At 45.1% G+C, this 13,794-nt stretch overlaps 1 long non-coding RNA gene across 1 annotated transcript in view; it reads left to right on the forward strand.

The window, feature by feature from the left end:
• The window catches only part of LOC116518800, a 67,790-nt gene extending 54,445 nt beyond the window's left edge, over positions 1-13,345 (forward strand). Inside the window, exon 3 of the long non-coding RNA XR_004256584.1 lies at positions 13,274-13,345. This is a non-coding gene — a long non-coding RNA (uncharacterized LOC116518800). The remainder of the gene's footprint in view (positions 1-13,273) is intronic.
• Positions 13,346-13,794: the final 449 nt, after the last annotated feature.

Here is a 13,794-nt window from a genome sequence, read left to right on the forward strand (position 1 = left end):
CTTCCCGTGCCTGACTATTCCTTGAGCGCCCACAAAACTAGCCTATGTATTTGAATTAAACATTCTATTTTCTTCTGAAACTTTTCTTTTCTTGGATTTATCGATGGTTAGCCTACCGGGGGGGGGGGGGGGTTGAAAAGCTCAATAAATTGCACCTCAGTGGGTGTCGTGATGCATATTTTGAGTGACAGGGAGCCTCAGCGGAGGGATGAAAGAGCCGCATGCGGATCCAGAGACGAAGGTTTCTGACCCCTGGCCTAGTCCCGAAAACTCGAGCCGAAGTGTTTTCTGGCCGTCAAACAAAAGGAAGCTGCTCCTTGGTGCTGTGCGGGATTAATGAGTGCACCCTCGTTCAGGAACACTAATACCTTTTCATAACATTTATTAGTTTGGAGAAAAGGACCCCGGGAAAGCAACACCCACCTCATAACGCACACACACACCCCTCTGTTTCTCTCCCTCCAACCCCCCCTCCCCCAATTTCTCTAAGCATTGTTTGATAGATATATCACTTGCCTTTCACAAAGCGAATTTTATGGCACTTGGAAGATGACTTATCGAAGTCAATCTTTGCTGTGGATTTAAACTACATGATCCATAAAAAGTGTAGTTCTATTCCCACTTAGCAGGGAATAAATCTCCCTCAAATGAATGTCACCGGGTAAGGGACGCGGCGGCTCAATGGCTAAGACGCCGGTTGTCGGATCAGAGAGGTCGGCAGTTTGGCGGTTCGAATCCCTAGCGCCGCGTAACGGAGGGAGCTCCCGCGACTTGTCCCGTTAACTTGTCCCAGCTTCTGCCAACCTAGCAGTTCGAAAGCATGTCAAGAATGCAAGTAGAAAAATAGGAACCACCTTTGGTGGGAAGGGAACAGCTTTTTGTGCGCCTTCAGGAGTCGAGTCATGCCGACCACATGACCACGGAGACGTCTTCAGACAGCGCTGGCTCTTCGGCTTTGAAACAGAGATGAGCATCGCCCCCTAGAGTCGGGAATGACTAGCACATATGTTCGAGGGGAACCTTTACCGTTAAGTTGCCCAAGGTTTAAGGCGAATCGGTTAGGATCAGCACTGTGAAGCCATTGATTGCAAACCATGGAGGGGGGGGATTCACCCAGGATACACAGCCGAGGGAAAAAAAGGCAGCGTGGGAATTTAATCTCCCCCCCCCCCCGACATGTTCTATGGCTATCTCTTTAACTAATGTTGTTTAGCCTGTTTCTTTTCTTGCAATCATCGCCGAATACTAATTCGGCGGTTACTAATGAACCTCTCTCCTCCAGAGCTATTTATAGGTAAACGTGTATTCCCCCTTTTCGCTGCGATGCCACGGTGTCATTTACATCCCAATCTCCCCCCCCGCCCCCCCTCCCGTCCCAAATAATTTCAGTCCCTGCATTCGCTTGGCTAGAAATAGTTTGGGTCAATCTCTTCGTTTATTCCTAAGGTGCTTGGTGGTGGAGAGGGTGGGTATTCTGCGTGCCACACCTGGGTTGTAGTGTCCTGATTCGGGCTTCCTTTGAAAGCAAGAAGCAAAGACTTGGTCCCTGCAAAACCTCTTTTATTTACACGACTGTGAATTCCTTTCATTCACAGTCAGCCAGGCTTTATCAAACAGCCTTTCAGAGGAATGTTTATCCACACGCACCTTATCTCGAACAGAATTTTCCTGACCGAAGGAACGAATTGTTTCCTGCAAAAGCCCACTCCTCATTCATTCCTCTTTTGTTTCCTATGGGAGGGGCCAATCACCTCCAAGGTGTGGCTTTATTTCCAAGTCGACCCTGCTTTCTTAGTTGTTCTTGTCTTCTGGAGGCTCTGCGCAGGCGCACACTGGGAACAGGCTCCAGCTGTTCCTCTGCCTCACTGCTGTCTAGCTCCCTCTATGCCTCCGACGCAGAGCCCTTGTCTGAGCTTTCCTCAGCCCCCAGGGCTGGCCCATGTTCCTCCCCAACCTCCTCCCTGCCTGAATCAGCTCTGCTCGCGCTGGCGGGCCACAAAAAGCCAGAGGCACCTTCCTATCCTCCAAAAACAGTTGGTGAGTCTCCTTCATTTCTACAAAAAAGGATGATCTTAGGAGGGGGGAAATTCTCCTTGTATCAAGAACTTTCTATCAAGAATGATGGGAGCGTTCCCCAGGAGTTGATGGTTTTTTTTCTCACCAAGGTCTTAAATGGCTATCTGTCACAGATGTGGTCTTTTTTTTTTTAAGGTAAAATCAGGTCCAGTCACATGATGCTTTGACTCATGGCCAGAATCACCGGCTCCATTGTGGGTCAGATTAACAGATGAACAGAGTTGGAAGAAGGGAGGTCATCTAGTCCAACCCCCCCCCCCCTAGCAGGAACCCCTACACCATCTCTGACAAATGGCAGTCCAGTCTCTTCTTGAAAGCTTCCAGTGATGAAGCTCCCACAACTTCTGTCCCACGGGTTGATTGTTCTCATTGTCAGAAAGTTCCTCCTTATTTCCAGGTTGAATCTCTCCTTGGTCAAGTTTCCATCCATTATTCCTTGTCTGGCCTTCGGATGCTTTGGAGAATAGCTTGACCTCCCCTCCTCTCTGGGGCAGCCCCTCAAATATTGTATGACTGTTCTCATGTCTGCCCTGGTCCTTCTCTTCACTAGACTAGCCAGGCCCAGTTCCTGCAACCGTCCATCGTAGGTTTTAGCCTCCAGTCTTCTATTCATTTCATTTCATTTCATTTGTCTTGTATGCTGCCCACTCCCGGAGGACTCCGGGCGGCTCACAACAGACAAGGGAAAGGGGATAAATAGACAAGACAACACTTTAAAAAAGACGCAACATTCACAATTTCCGTGGGGCTGGATGTTTCACAAGCCCCCCCGGCCTGCTGGAGCAGCCAGGACTTGGTGGCTTTGCGGAAGGCCAGGAGGGTAGTAAGGGTCCGGATCTCCATGGGGAGGTCATTCCAGAGGGCTGGAGCTGCAACAGAGAAGGCTCTCCCCCGGGGAGTCGCCAGCTGACATTAGCTGGCAGATGGAATCCGGAGGAGACCTAACCTGTGAGATCTTATTGGTCTGAGGGAGGTAATCGGCAGGAGGCGGTCTCTCAGGTACCCAGGTCCAATGCCATGTAGGGCTTTATAGGTAGCGACCAGCACCTTGAAGCGGATTTGGAGACTAATGGGTAGCCAGTGCAGCTCGCGGAGGATAGGTGTGACGTGGGTGTACCTAGGTGCACCCACAATCGCTCGCGCGGCTGCATTCTGGACTAACTGAAGTCTTCAAACACTCTTCAAGGGCAGCCCCATGTAGAGCGCGTTACAGTAGTCCAGTCTTGACGTCACAAGGGCGTGAGTGACTGTCTGAAGGGCCTCCCGGTCCAGGTAGGGTCGCAATTGGTGCACCAGGCGAACCTGGGCAAAGGTCCCCCTGGTCACAGCCGACAAATGGTGTTTTAAAGTCAGCTGGGGATCCAGGAGGACTCCCAAATTCTATTCATCTTAGCTGCTCTTCTCTGCACTCTTTCTCGAGTCTCCACATCTTTATAGTGTGGTGACCAAAACTGGATGCAGTACTCTAGGTATGGCCCTACTGAGAGCTTTATAGAGTGGTATTAGTACCTCCCTTGGCCAGCTAGATCATCTAGCTTCTTTCCTGATAAATATCATTTGTATGTTTTAATACTCTTGAATCCCTTTCCCCCAGTTGCATAAAAAGGAAGAGCCTGAACCAGTAAAGTGACTTCTGTATTGCAAAAGAGAACACCTGGATGGTTTGTGGCATAGAAACCAGTAGACTTTGCATCTCAGGCAGCGTCTTTAATCACACCTGCACTGCTGTTTTATTTTTATTTTTTTACAGTGCCTTCCTACCCAGTGATTAAAGAAAAAAACAAAAGATCTTTTTAAAAATATTTGGAGCTGGTGGGGTTTAGGATGAAATAGTTCTCGTTTTCCCTGCTCCTGTCTTAGTTGCAAATAAGCATCAGGGGGAAAAAAATATGTACCTGCTTCCTCAAACGTTGAATCAAAAGAGATCCCCCTGGTTGATAGATCTGAAGGTTGGTGGTGTACTATTCTGACTCGGGCTTTCTTAACAATCATGAAGCAGAGTCTGGGTCCCCGGGAAAACCCCTTTAATTTACACGGCTGTGAATTCCTTTTATTCACACTCAGCAAGGCTTTAGCAAACAGTCTTTCAGAGGAATGTTTATCCACACGCACCTTATCTCGCTTGGTGAGCTGCCAAATAACTAGTTTCCAAATGCAAGGCATGGGGAAATTTGGCACAGAGTCTCTTATAGTCACAAACAAACTTTCCACTCTTGAAACGACCGAAGGAACGGATTGTTTCCTGCAAAAGACCCCTCCCCGTTCGCTCTTCTTTTGTTTCCTACGGGAGGGGCCAATCACCTCCAAGGTGTGGCTTTACTCCCAAGTCGACCCTGCTTTCTTAATTGTTCTTGTCTTCTGGAGGCTCTGCACGTGCGCACACCGGGAACAGGTTCCAGTTGTTCTTCTGCCTCGCTGCCCTCTCGCTCCCGCTCTGCCTCCGACGCAGAGCCCTTGTCTGAGCTTCCCTCAGCCCCCAGGACTGGCCCATGTTCCCCTCCCCCCTGCAACCTCTTCACTGTCCGACTCTACTGCCAGCTGCGGGCAGGCCACAACATGTACATAGATGGGTGCCGATCCAGCTAACCCAGGATTTTTATTCTGAGAAAAGCTGTATCTGGAATCTAGAGGCACGACGTCTCTTTAGCAAGATATATTGTTTCATAATTAGCCTCTTGCATTTTTCCACCACTGCTAGCATCAGCGTTCCTCAACGTGTTACCCTGATTAACAGCTGCTTTGCAACTATTTCCTTGTGCCATTGATGGCCATATTTGTCAAGCCAGCCTTGACAAGAGTGGGGATTTCCCCCCCTCCCCTCCCTCTTGCCTGGCTTAAAACACTGCATTTTTTTTTCACCTTCCCTCCCCAAAAGGAGCAGATAGATGCTCCTCTCCTTTCTCCATGAGGTCATGACGACATTATCAGGTGGGTTCGTGCTTCTTCTGAACTAAATCCCAGTAGATCCGTCACTTCCGTGTCAATCTACCATTCAAAAGCCAAAAAGGGAATGGGTGTTTTAGAGCTGCCCCAGAGGCACTAAGTGGGACGCGGTGGCTCAGTGGCTAAAACGCTGAGCTCGTCGATCAGAGAGGTCGGCAGTTCGGTGGTTCGAATCCCTAGCGCCGCATAACGGAGGGAGCTCCCGCGACTTGTCCCAGCTTCTGCCAACCTAGCCGTTCGAAAGCATGTTAAAAAACGCAAGTAGAAAAATAGGGACCACCTTTGGTGGGAAGGGAACAGCGTTCCGTACGCCTTCGGCATTAAATCACGCCGGCCACATGACCACGGAGACGTCTTCGAATAGAGCTGGCTCTTCAGCTTCAAAATGGAGATGAGCACCGCCCCCTAGAGTCGGGAACGACTAGCACATATGTGCGAGGGGAACCTTTACCTATAGATCTCACAACGGACACTTGAGAATGACAAAGTTTGTGACTGCCGTTTAATTCACACGAAGCCTTAGCAGCTCTCAAATCTAGACACTCCAGTTCTATCACAGTCCAAGACTGATTTACTTGTAATCTTTTATTTCTGTGTTGGAGAAAGTTGAAGATAGTTTACCTATTCAGCCCAGGTGGCTGTTTTATATTTCAGTACCCTGTTTCCCTGAAAATAAGACCTCCCCGTCTAATGAGCCCAATCGGGCTTTTGAGCGCATGCGCTAAAATAAGTCCTCCCCTGAAAATTTCCCGTCCCTGATAATATTGTAACACAGCAGAAGCCACTAGGTGACCACAGTCGCTGCCTTCTCCACCTCAAAAATAATTAGACCTCCCCGACAGTAAGGCCAAGCGCTTATTTCGGGGGGGGGGGGGGAGAAAATAAGACCCTGTCTTATTTTCAGGGAAACAGGGTATTATTGCGCGAACTAAGCAAAAGGGTTAATTCTTGGGTTGCAAACAATGTCGGGCGTATTGGTTTGATCTCGGAAGCAAGAGTCCGATAATGTTTGAGTACTGATTTTTCCAGAGAAGGCAGAGCCAGTAACGATTTTAAGATAACCGCGGCAAAATCCCTCATACCGACTGTATTTTCATGGTCCCTGGGAATTTGAGGATGTAGATAATGGGTGTGTTTTTTGCGTGTTGCAGACATAGCAGCCAAGGATATCTCTACAGAAGCTGTGTCTGATAGCAGGGGAATGCCTCTCCTTTCTTAGCTATAATTTTGTAATGTCATTTTCAATCAATAGGCCTTTAGCAAAAAGATGATGGAGGAGGCCTTTTAAATAATTTAGCTCTTGTTAATGGAGCGATTTCATTTTTTGATAGAACGGCTTTATTGGGGAGTAGATCTGTTGCGCTGGGCTTCTTCTTCTCTTTGCGGTAACCTCCCTGCCGTTTTCCCCCCCTTCTTCTTCCGTTCCTGTGCGTGGAATCAAAGCTGAGCTCTCGGCCTGCTTATTGGAAATAATACTGTGAATTTGGGGGAGAAAAATTCTGTTGGAAGATACGTGTCCATCTGGGTTTAGTTCCAAGCAGGGAGAAAGACACTGGAAACATGGAAGCTGATGGTTTATTGATGGACAGGACCATATGGGTTTGAGATCCTGGTGCAGCTGACCACATGGAGTGGAGAGTGAGGGTTATCTCCTGGGCCTTGCCCTTGAGTTTCCTGTTCCTGTAGCAAGGGCATGTATTCTATTGGTTACTCCCATGGGCTTATGTTCCTGTGGCAAGGGCATGTATTCTATTGGGTGCTTCCATGGGGCATGTATTCTATTGGTTAATCCCATGGGGCTATGCCGTGTTTCCTCCCCCCTCCTTCCGACCTCTGCGTGGAATCAAAGCTGAACTCTGGTCTTGCTTATCGGAAATAACATTGTGAATTTGGGGTAGAAAAGTTCTGTTGGAAGACATCTCCATCTGGCTTGAGTGTGGAGAAAGACACTGGAAACATGGAGGCTGATGGGAAAGATGGGTTATTGATGGACAGGACCACATGCGTTTGAGATCCTGGTTCAGCTAACCACATGGAATGGAGTTTGAGGGTTATTTATACCCTTTCTTGGACCTTGCCCTTGAGCTTCCTGTTTCTGTGGCAAAGACATGTATTCTATTTGTTGAAGGTCTAATTCTCTTGTAGATAGGCTGGCCCAGTCCTGCTCAATGGGCACCAAATATCTGCTGGGCACAGGGAGCTGCTCTTTGTCTTTAAAAACATGCTTCTCCTTTAGGGAAATATAATATTCTGCATTTAAAAAAATGTTTTGCAAAATATTTCATTTTTCTAGGAGAGGGGTGGGTGTTAAGCTCTCTTCCTTCCATTATAGGTCAGCAAAGCAATTTAGACATCCAGGGGTTCTGTGTAAGCTTTAAGATCAGTTGTAATCTCCGTGTAGGCTGTGTATGAGTTAGGTGGCAGTGAGCTTGTCTCCCCAATAAAACCTTTTTAGAGACTTTAAGGCATTTAAAGAGGAACCAGAATGGTATTTTGTACCCATCTTCCTCAAGCTGTGCCAATAAAAGAATATCAAGTTTTGTTTTCTTTGCAGCTATTAGTAATGAAATTTCCTGACAGTTAGAAGAAATTTCCTGACAGTGAGAACAATTAGTCAGTGGGACAACTTGCCTCCAGAAGTTGTGAATGCTCCAACACTGGAAGTCTTTAAGAAGATGTTGGAGAACCATTTGTCTGAAGTGGTGGAGGGTTTCCTGCCTAGGCAGGGGGTTGGACTAGAAGACCTCCATGGTCCCTTCCAACTATTCTATTTATATTCTATTCTATATTCTATTCCTATTCCTATCCTATCTTATCCTATCCTATTCATATTTCCTATTCTGTTCTGTTCTATTCCTATTCCTATCCTATTCATATTCTCTTCTCTTCCTATCCCTATCCCTATCCTATCCTATTCATATTCTTTCTCTTCTCTTTCTATTCCTATTCCTATCCTAACCTATCCTATCTCTCTATTCTATTCTATTTCTATCCTATTCATATTCTCTCTTCTCTTTTCTTCCTAGCCTATACCTATGCCTATGCCTTTGCCTATCCTATCCTATCCTATATTCTCTATTGTATTCCTATCCTATTCATATTCTCTTCTCTGCCTATGCCTATGCCTACCCTACCCTATCCTATCCTATATTCTCTATTCTATTCTATTCCTATCCTATTCATATTCTCTTCTCTTCCTATGCCTATGCCTTTGCCTATCTATCCTATCCTATCCTATCTTATCCTATATTCTCTATACTGTTCTGTTCTTCTCCCTTCCCTTCTCTTCCATTCCATTCCTATCCTATTCATATTCTCTATTCTATTCTATTCCATTCCATTCCATTCCTATCCTATCCATATTCTCTCCTCTTCCTCTTCCTATTCTGTTTCTATCCTATATTCTCTATTCTGCTCTGTTCTTCCCTCTTCGCTTCTGTTCCATTTCATTTCATTCCATTCCATTCCTATCCTATTCATATTCTCTACTCTATTCTATTCTGTTCCTATCCTATTCATATTCTCTCCTCTCCTCTCCTCTGTTCTATTCTATTCTACTCTACTCCATCTTTTTTGTAAAGTTTGCCTCTGTTTTCACTACTCCCCAGGATCACGTTCTCCGAAAACTAGGCAGGGAAACTAACACTCATAGAATAAAACCTTTGATCCATTGATTCTCTCACTCTTAAATATAGGAAAGAGCGTTTGATTAAGGAGGGTTAGGACCGCGTCCAACTGGACAATGGCTTTCTCATCCCCTCCCCTCCCCCCCACTCCCCCAGTGGCCCATAAAAGTTGGGAATCTCTGCTCGGCCTTATTCAACGATCCCTTAACGGTTGATAGTCCATAAATGCTGTTGCTCTCGAGCCAAAGAGTTTTAAACTTAAGTTAATGAAGCTGTACAAACAGTGAGTTGTTTGGTGTGTGTGTGTGTGTTTGTGTTTTAAGTTCGCCTCATCCTCCTGCCAAGCCTGAGCAAGCATTTTGGTCTCGGCCTTGCCCCCCCACCCCCCCCTTCAGCCGCAATAGGACGAGGGCCGTCGAAAAGTTCCAGGAGGAGCCGGTGATTAATAACGGGAGCAAAGTCGCTTTTGATAACGCTGGCACATCTCCATATCTGCTTATTCGGACATCTCTCTTGTTTCAGCACTTTTCTTTTCCCCCCTTTCCGCCCCGCAGGTTATTAATTTGTACTGTTTATCCCTTCTGCCTTTCTCGTGCCGCCGCACCCGTGCCGCTTAAATGTGCAATTTCCCCATCGCTGGCATTTCCAGCGAGTCAGATCAACGAGGGGGCATAAACAAGATCAAAAGAGACGCTTTAAACACGCCGCGCGGGGAAAGGCGGGCTGGTTGGGTGCGTATTATTTTATGATTTGAAATGATGGGAGGCTAAACTTTAAAGAGACGGCTTTGTCTCGTTCCATCTCTTCTCTCCTTCACCCCTCCCCCCCTTTCCTCCCTTTCCCGGGTCATCTATTTTTCTGTTCGATCCCAAGGATGCTGGGACTTGGTCAAATTTCCCGTTAAAATTTTTAAAAAAGAAAAAAGAAGAAGATATGAATTTCATCTCCCCTCTCAAATTCATTTATCATGCTTTTTAAAAAGGTGTTTTTTTTCTCTGCTTTACCTGATGTCTAAATTAGATTGGCTCTTAGAATGCTGTTCCTTGCTATATTTCCCCACATGCTTTTTTCTCTCTTAAATGAATTAGTAATGACAGCGTACTCCATCATACCCTCTCTACAGCCACTTTAAGGGAGAAGCCGGGTGATCTAAACCTTTTAACCTATTAAAGATGATTTCCCCCAATTGAATCAGACTCACCGCAGGTGTAATAGCTAATCATTTAAACTACACCTGCTATTATGGTTCTTTTTTTTTTAAGCCCATTATGCATGTTGGATAGATGATAATTCATGTTTATTGCATTGTCCGATGGATCAGTTTTGCCTACATAGGACTGATTAATGTATTTAAAGAAATAAGAGATGCCATTTAAGATGGGGAGATGGAAGGGGGATGTTTGTACACGCATGCACAACATTGATGGAATGCACAAGGAGTACATCAAAAGACCCATTAAAAGCTATCAAAACTTTTACTCTTTGACCTAAGATGCCTCTCTGGGAAACCAGGTGAAGGCCCACTTTCCCTGGAGTTACGGCGATACACCTGGGGTTGAGTTTTCTCTCCCCCCCCCACTTCAAAGTCTTCCAAACCCATCTTTCGTACAAGGTTATATAGGACAGGACCCAGAATTGGAAGTAAAAGGGCCAATCTGCAATCGAATGACGATCCTCCTGTGATTGGTCTCATTCGAGACAATGATGGATCTGCAACACAGACGGGAGGTTGCACAATTAGCCAACCAGAACAATCTTGAACTAAATACACTCAAAATCGTAGAAATGGGGGTAGATTTTAGGAGGATACTACTCCCATACTACTTCCTCTTGCAGTACTAGACAACGCAGTATCAACAGTAGAGTCCTTCAAGTTTCTAGGTTCTATCATATCTCAAGACTTAAAATGGGCACCTAACGTCAAAAACGTCAACAAAAAAGCACAAGAAAGAATGTTCTTTCTGCACCAACTCAGGAAGCTCAAATTGCCCAAAGAGCTGCTGATTTTTGTTCTACAGAGGAATGATGGAGTCTGTAATCTCCACCTCCGTAACTGCCTGGTTTGGCTCTGCAACCCAACAAGACAGACACGGACTTCAACAGATGATCAGAACTGCAGAAAAAACAATGGCTACCAACCTGCCTTCCATTGAGGACCAGGAGTCAAAAAGAGGTCCGTGAAAATATTTACAGACCCCTCGCATCCTGGACGTAAATTGTTTCAACTCCTACCCTCAAAACGACTCTATAGGGCACTGCACACCAGAACAACTAGACACAAGGACAGTTTTTTCCCTGAATGCCATCACTCTGCTAGGCAAATCATTCCCTCACCACTGTCAAACTATCTATTAAGACTGTATTACTATTATTCTTCTCTTCCTTCCTAGTACCTCTCTCCTCCCACTTATGGCTATATCCATGTTGCCTGTATCTTTACAATTTCTATGGTTTTATTTGTTTCCTACTAACATTTGATTGCTTATTAGTAACCTATGACTATCACTGTGTCCTATCTTATGATTCTTGATGAATGTATTCTATTTTTCTTTTTCTTTCTGTACACTGAGAGCATCTGCACCAAAGACAAATTCCTTTTCTATCCAATCACACTTGGCCAGTAACAAATTCTTTTTTTTTCTGTTCTGCTCTGCTCTGCTGAATTGAATTGAATTTATTGCATTTATATGCCGCCCTTTTCCCCGAAGGGGACTGTTCCTGTTCCTGTTCCATTCTATTCTATTTCTATTCCTATTCCTATTCTATTTCTATTCTTTTCTATTCCTATTCTATTTCTATTTCTATGCTTTTCTATTTCTATTCTAATCCTAATCCTATACCATCCCATCCTATCCTATTCCTATTCCATTGCTATTCTATTCCTGATCCTATTCCATCCCATCGCATCCTATCCTATTCCTATTTCATTGCTATTCTATTCTATTTCTATTCCTATTCCTATTCTATTCCTATTCTATTTCTATTCTTTTCTATTCCTATTCTATTTCTATTTCTATGCTTTTCTATTTCTATTCTAATCCTAATCCTATACCATCCCATCCTATCCTATTCTATTTCTATTCTATTCTATTCCTGATCCTATTCCATCCCATCGCATCCTATCCTATTCCTATTTCATTGCTATTCTATTCTATTTCTATTTCTATTCTATTTTATTTTATTCTATTCTTTTCTATTCCTTATTCTATTCCTGTTCTATTCCTATTCTATTTCTATTCTATTTCTATTCTTTTCTATTTCTATTCTATTCCTGATCCTATTCCATCCCATCGGCTCCTATCCTATTCCTATTCTATTGCTATTCTATTCTATTCTGTCCGAAGCCACTGTGGTCTCCCTTGATAATTCCCGATTGGCTTCTGGAAAGAGGCAATACCCCTCCTCCCCCCGAGGGCTTGAAAGCTGCCATTTGCTAAAACATACTTTCCATGCTCCTTTTGGGCTTAAAAAAAAGCAAACACGTATTCTAATTAACAAAGCGACTTTAGGCCATTTTTATCCCGAGTGATTTGGGATAATAGGTGTTTAATTCAGTGTGCCGGAAGGGAGCCAGATTGAGGAAAGCAGCTACTGAGTGATCAAAACAAGTGTTTGGGCCAGCTCTGCTCTTCAAAGTAAGCGGCGTTCTCTGGGCTGCTGAAATTCCCCGGGTTTATATATTTTTTTGCAGAAGGGGAAAAAAAGAGATCATAAACTCTTGCGGAGCATTAGATCCCCGTGTAGAACGATAGGAATTCTGAGAGGCTGAAACAAAGATCAAATGTTGCCTTCCTTTTTTGGCTCCTGCCGTTAGCTACCTCGGGACGCGGCGGCTAAGACGCTGAATTTGTCGATCAGAAAGGCTCGGCAGTTCGAATCCCTAGCGCCGCATCACCAAGTGAGCTCCCGTTTCTTGTCCCAGCTTCTGCCAACCTAGCAGTTCGAAAGCACGTTAAAAAATGCAAGTAGAAAAATAGGAGGCATCTTTGGTGGGAAGGTCACAGCGTTCCATGCGCCTTCGGGAGTTGAGTCATGCCGGCCACATGACCACGGAGAGCGCTGGCTCTTCGGCTTTGAAACGGAGATGAGCACCGCCTCCTAGAGTCGGGAACAACTAGCACATAGATGCAAGGGGAACCTTTGCCTTAGCTATCTTACTCTCCTTTTTTGTTGTTTTAAGAAATCAATTTCAATCGCGCACATCTTGGTATGTTGGGATGGTTAAATATCCATATCTAGATTTTTGCATCTTTAGTGGCCGACAAATTGCCGTCTTATTCTTTGTAAAAGTACCACATACGGTAAGTATGGTTACTTCCCATCACTCCTTCATTTCCTCTTTCTTTGACTGTTCATATTCAGGTTTTCCAAGCTTCAAAAAATCATCACCTTTTGATTGATTTGAAACGAACATCTCTGCTATGGGGCAGAAAAAGTGACCTTTTGCTACTCTCTGATAAACAGATCTGCCTCGAAAGTTAAATTACTGATGTCCTTAAAGTTACTGGTAGCCAGGTATTTGGAGTAAAACATTGATAAGCGCGATTGGGTTGGAATCTGAAAATTCTGACGAATCCTATTTTAAATTTCTCCTTTTTCTTTTCTCCACCTTTTTGCCTGCTCTACAGATTGCCACAGCAGTGAAGTTTTTACAAAACCCGCGAGTTCGCCAAAGCCCACTTTCAAATAGAAGAACATTTCTGAAGAAAAAAGGTATTGCAATATACAATGTGAAAAGTTATTTCTCCACCTAGGTCCTTCCTTCCTTCCTTCCTTCCTTCCTTCCTTTCCTCCCTCCCTCCTTCTGTCGTGGCTGCATCTCTCCTATCCAAGCATCCTGAGCTGACAGTGGGACGGTTGACACCTTCCTTCCCTCCCTCCCTCCTTCCTTCTCTCCCTCCTTCCTCCCTTCCTTCGTTTCCTCCCTTCCTTGTTCCTTCCTTCCCTCCATCCCTTCCTTCTGTCATAGCTGCATTTCTCCTATCCAAGCATCATGAGCTGACAGTGGGACAATTAACTCCTCCCTTCTTTCCCTCCTTCCTTCCCTCCCTTCTTCCTTCTCTCCCTCCCTCCTTCTTCCCTTCCTTCGTTTTCTCCCTTCTTCCTTCCTTCCCTCCGTCCCTCCTTCCTTCCCTCCATCCCTTCCTTC

This window comes from Thamnophis elegans, chromosome 15 (assembly GCF_009769535.1).
Source record: "Thamnophis elegans isolate rThaEle1 chromosome 15, rThaEle1.pri, whole genome shotgun sequence".
In the NCBI taxonomy this organism is placed as follows: Eukaryota; Metazoa; Chordata; class Lepidosauria; order Squamata; family Colubridae; genus Thamnophis; species Thamnophis elegans.